Below are 6,545 nucleotides of genomic sequence, written 5' to 3' on the forward strand. Positions count from 1 at the left end.
TGAAAGTCAGTCAACTGCACTTGAGATCAGTTCCGACTATCAGTATTATTATTTAGACAATGTTGACTATGATGAATATATGTTTACCGAATGTGACACAGGTGAGATTATAGCTAGTTTGTGTATACACACACACACATTCTACATTTATTTAGTCATCAATTACAGTACATCATAATTACAGTACAACTGAAAACAGAGATCCTGCATATCTGAACAATTACTGAAGAAGACTATACACTATTTAGTATTTCTCTCATGTTGCCTTTAAAGCACATTTTACAGTGCATACAGTAACGATTTATTACAAGAAAAAACAATGCAAGGTATCCAATCCAAAACAGCTAGTACGTACGTGAATGGCGGTTATGATATCAATGGATTAGATGTCTCATAGCCACCCTTACCTCTCCCTTACCTCGTTCGTTTCACTGGAAAGCGTCCCAAAGTAGGCGTTCTACTGTTTCTTTATCTATATATAAATTTACGTAAGGGCAAAATTCGGTAAATCGCGCGTTTTTTCTAGAATGTTTACTCGATGGTATATAAAGTTGGTTAGAATCTCGGTACTGATTTTAACCACGTGATGTAACCCTGTTTACTAATTAAATTGAGTTAGATAATTAGTTATTGACAATTAAAACGAATTTAGGTTCAACGATTTGCCCCAAATAGGGTTGTTTTTCGATCGTGGTATACACTGTCTAATGGATGTCCGTCTTGAAAAATACCCACAGACAATAATACGAGGATGCTTCGCATTTTCCTATCTCCTCCTACGATAATTGTTTTTAATGGCTGAAAACCGGTTGAACAGCTCGAGTACAGCATCATAATGTTGAAGACAGGCCGATTTTCTTTAAAAAATACTATTTTGATAGATTTAATATACGTTTATACAAATGTATTGATTTGCGATGAATGGAACATTCCAATCTCTGTTCCACAAGTGTCTATTCCCTCAGGCGTCGTAAAGGCAAGTACTGTATACTCATAACAGAAATTCGATCCATTTTTTTTTCAATCTGTGCTGCAGAGGTTGGATATAATTTTTTTTTAACGGATAATGAGCTAGCGTTTTCAGTCGCCGTATATTATGTACAAATCTTTATTATTGCATTTAAACCACCCACATCATCACCCTTCCCTCACTGGTATGGCGCGCCAAGCTGTCATTTATTCAAGCAATAGAGATATCTTAGTTTTTAATAGAGATATCTTAGTTTTAAATAGAGATATCTTAGTTAAAAAACTAGCAAAGAAGTGAAAAGGGACACGGATCGACATCATAAACTTTGTTATATTATTACTGATTGAGAGGGCTACACTACTATAAGAAAACGAAATGTGCATGTCGTAGGGCCCCTCGGGATCGGAAGAGCAGTTTTTATATTATTTCTGAGAGAGCTACCCTACTGAAAGAAAACGAAATAAATAATTAATAAATATGTGGTGCGCTCTCTCCGAAATAGTATTTTTTCCCTTTCCGATTAATAGTATATTGTATAAAAGGACGACAGTCGGTTTCATTGCAATGAGTATCGACGTGTTCACGTTTAAATTTATTTTTTGTTTTACAAACATGGAGATAACAATTCTTCATCTACATCTTCTACTCCTCCTCACTGACTGTACCTGGAATAACAGTACGTATTTTATAAACAATTTTCTAGGCATTGACCGCGAACCAGATAAATAAGAGTGAAATTTCTAGAAAAACTAGAGGTATTTCAATTTTGTTTTATCATTCAAAATGATCGGCATTATCCACCAAGCTATTTCACGAAAACTTATTCAAAATTGTACATAGAAACTTCTATCATCCATAATTAAATAGTGATCAAATACAATGGTTTTTATCTTTATGGAAAGTGTTTATGTGCTCATTATAAACCTCATCATTTTTTCTGAAACATTCTGTTTCTGCCTCTGTTCCATTTTATTTCATTATAGCCTCTATATTACAACTGGGACTGCGATGTTAACAATATAGGAACTTGATCTTACCTCAGTCACAGCTGGAAAATCGTATTACCCATAAAACACTGAACCGGAAACAAAACTAAGATATCTCTATTAATAGAGATATCTCTATTAATAGAGATATCTTAGTTTTAAATAGAGATATCTTAGTTTTAAATAGAGATATATAGAGATATCTCTATTTAAAACTAAGATATCTCTTTTAAAAACTAAGATATCTTAGTTTTTAATACAGATATCTTAGTTTTAAATAGAGATATCTCTATTAATAGAGATATCTCTATTAATAGATATATCTCTATTAATAGAGATATCTCTATTAAAAGCTAAGATATCTCTATTAAAAACTAAGATATCTCTATTTAAAACTAAGATATCTTAGTTTTTAATAGAGATATCTCTATTAATAAAGATATCTCTATTAATAGAGATATCTCTATTAAAAACTAAGATATCTTAGTTTTAAATAGAGATATCTTAGTTTTAATAGAGATATCTTAGTTTTTAATAGAGATATCTCTATTAATAGAGATATCTTAGTTTTAAACTAAGATATCTTAGTTTTAAACTAAGATATCTTTATTTCCGAATAAATGACAGCTTGGCGCGCCATACACTGGCATGAGTAGCGTTGTAAAGCCAGTAGAGGATAGGCCTACGGTGCATCAAATCCCCTAAACGCAGAACAACTTTGGTGGGTAGGGTAGGAACCAACTTAAGTATGAATTGGCTCTAAGAAACAACTGAAAACCATTAGGCCTACTAATAAAGTTGAGTTAGATAATTTAATTTTTATTGACGATTAAATCGATTTTATGATTTTCCCCGAATAGAGGTGGTTTTCACAAATTGTTTTACATTATATAAACATACACGTCGTAGTGATGTATCGTTACATGTACTGTACTATTTCAATCAACTAGGACGGTGATAGTTTCAACAAAGTATTGCATAGCAATGTTTTACTGTGTTTAGTGACATATTATTTGTAAAACATGAACGAAAATGCACGTACAGTAGGCCTACCTGTATAATAATTATGACCGCAGAAAGTTGATACCTGAAGTAAATAATGTTTTTAGTGATGAGTTGTGTCATTTTGTGTTATATTGTATACACGGTATACACTGTAAATATTTAAAAATGTATTAAATTAATTGAGAGATTGATTTTTTAATGTTTTACTTAGAGAGAGTACGAATGCAGAACAGAAGCCATCATGGTCTGGTCGAAGTCTTCAGAAATGGTAATTGGAATTATGTTTGTAATGAACATTGGAACGAGAAAGCCGCCGAAATTGCTTGCAGAGAATTACATTTTCTTGGCGTTAAGTCATGGGAGAGTGTTAATAGAACCAGCCTAGTAGTAATTGGTGCTGAGGTGATTCGTTGTCTTGGCACTGAACCAAGTCTGCTGGAGTGCGAATTTGAAAATGTGATTTGTACAAATGATATTGTACAACTAACATGTTCTGACGGTAATTGATTATAATATATATTCTTTATAAATATACACATTGAGGCAAGGGCGCCGTTTATCGTACCTGAAAGAGCTAACAATATCGGCATGGGTTTGAGGCCTAGGAGGCCGACTCGCTCCTTGTTCTGGTGCTGGAACAACAACGCTAGTCTAGGTTCTGGGACGGCGATTCCATTTGTAACGAACATGTTTTCACACATAGCGTTTCATACATATTTCCTAAAACCTCTCTTGACATTTTCAGACTCTCCTTCAGCTACAAGGCCCCTCATTTCTACAATGATCTTCCTCTATCTATCCGCAATTCTTTATCCTTTTCCTCTGTCAAAACTAGAATTATGACTTTTCTCAAAACTATGTAATCCTTTTCCAAAATCTAAATTGTAAAATAGTAGATCTAAATAAATATTTATTATATATATTAAATATTTTTGCTTAATTTAACATTTAAGTTTTTTTCTATATTTCTAATTTTCTTATTCAGATTTTTAGTCTTATGTAATTAAGTATATTTTTTGGTTTTTGTTTTTCTTTTAATTTTCTGTTTTTGTTGTATTTTATGTATTGTATCTGTTCTGAGGGTCCCAAATGATCAGCAAATGCTGGATGGATCACCCTCATGAAATATGGTTAAAATAAATAAATAAATACATATAATACTTGAGCTGAGACAAAAATTATGCGAAACGCCAACTAAAATAAAACATACAAAAAACAATACCTTGGGCAAGTCTAGCACAACGCAAGTGAGTTGACAAATCACAAGTGACGGTCCTATTTCTTGCACGACGTAAGCGTCCTTACGCTGCCTCGAATTGGGAACCAATTTATCGTATAACAAACAGTTATGCGACGCTGGTACTTCTTGCTAACTCCTCAGTAAAAATAGTAATAAATAATAAAAGAGTTTAATTGACCAGGGAAGAGTTAGTTTACTAATTCTTTTTCTGAAATAATTCGTATAGCGAAGAGTACGAATCGAAGAATTATGTAGACGTCGTTACCGTATCCGGATATTCACCCCCTGGACATTTACCACCCGGAAAACTACCCCCCGGACAACCATCACCTGGACCACTACCCCCTTAGGACAACTACCCCTTTAGGACAACTACCCCCCGGACAAATACCCCCGGACAACTACCCCCTTAGGACAACAACCCCCTTAGGACAACTACCCCCCGGACAACTACCCCCCGGACAATTACCCCCTAGGAACAATTACCCCCCGGACAATTACCCCCCGGACAACTACCTCTGACACAATACACCCCGTAGGACAACTACTTCCTGGACAATACTCCGAGGGCAAATAATCTTTTAGGACAACTACCTCCGTAGGACAACTAACCCCTGGACAACTACCCCCGGACAATTACCCCCTAGGAACAATTACCCCCTGACAATTACCCCCCCCCCCGGGTAATTACCCCGTGGACAACTACCTCTGACACAATACTCCCCGTAGGACAACTACCTCCTGGACCTGGACAATACTCCGAGGGCAAATAATCTTTTAGGACAACTACCTCCGTAGGACAACTAACCCCTGAACAACTACCACCCAGAAAACTATCCCTTTAGAACAACTACCCCCCGGACGGACAACTACTACCCAGACCATTCAACAACCTGACTCTGCAACAGTGTATAATAGGAATTAATAACTATATTTTAATTCGTTACTTTGACGAATTACTATTCATTATTGTAAACAAAAGTAAAAGATTGAACATAAATATAGCCTGGTTTAAACTGAAGATTGTCACACATGATCATAAGATAGTCGAACGTATTATATAGTACTCCCTGTATTTACTGTAAAGACTGGGTTCGCTAATAATAATAATAATTTTTGCGTCAGGACAATGCTTCGATAACCACTGGTCTTAAAAGAATTCATTTTTGTCTCAAATTTGTCATATATGTATTTTTGTACACTTGAAGAATAATATCACTTTTGATATTTGACCTCAATGTTCACTCACCGAATAAACGGCGATCTTTAAATAAATTCCCCTCAAATAAACGGTGATCATGTCACTCCCATGAAACATCATATGGAATTAATAATCGGCGTCTATTTCCATTAGATTATACCTCCTCCCATTGAATAAACAATTTTCTTCCAATAAATGTCCACCTAAAAACCACCTAAACAATAAACAGCCCAGGCCGTTTTGTCAATAAATACGGTACTTTAAATCTAGCACATCTAGGGTCTAGCGTGCTGTTAAACAGAATAATCGGTTAAAAACGGGTGTTTCGAAACTAGAGACCCGAGACCAGAGACCAGAGACCCGAGACCCAATACGAAAAGGGAGACCTAAATATACAAAAAGGGAGACCCACGTACGAAAAGGGAGACCCCACTATACGAAAAGGGAGACCCTAATATACGAAAAGGGAGACCTAAATATACGAAAAGGGAGACCCAAATATACGAAAAGGGAGACCCCACTATACGAAAAGAGAGACCACACTATCGAAAAGGAAGACCCCACTATACAAGAAGAGAGACCACACTATACGAAAAGGGAGACCCTAATATACGAAAAGGGAGACCCAAATATAGGTCTCCCTTTTCGTATTGGGTCTCGTGTCAGGTCTCGGGTCTCTAGTTTCGAAACACCCGTTAAAAACAGATGATTTCATTTTTACAGAAACCGGTCCTATATATTTGTCTACTTTTGGATTGGGGGTAGGGGGGTAGTTGACCGGAGGGTAGTTGACCGGGGGGTAGTTGACCGGGGGGCAGTTGGCCGGAGGGTAGTTATCCTAAGGGGGTAGTTGTCCTAAGGGGGTAGTTGTCCGGGGGGTAGTTGTCCCGGGGGTTGTTATCCTAAGGGGGTAGTTGTCCTAAGGGGGTAGTTGTCCGGGGGGTAGTTGTCCGTGGGGTAGTTGTCCTAAGGGGGTAGTTGTCCGGTTGGTAAACATCCGGGGGGTAACTGTCTAGGGGGTAGGTGTCCTAGAACCGTTGTTACATCATTATTGTGGTCCGATATTATAAGAACTTGTTCTTTTTTTATTTTAAACAGTTGGTATTCGTTTCAAAGGATCTGTGGTAGAATACGCTGGTCGTG

The sequence above is a fragment of the Antedon mediterranea genome, chromosome 3 (assembly GCF_964355755.1).
Source record: "Antedon mediterranea chromosome 3, ecAntMedi1.1, whole genome shotgun sequence".
Lineage (NCBI taxonomy): Eukaryota > Metazoa > Echinodermata > Crinoidea > Comatulida > Antedonidae > Antedon > Antedon mediterranea.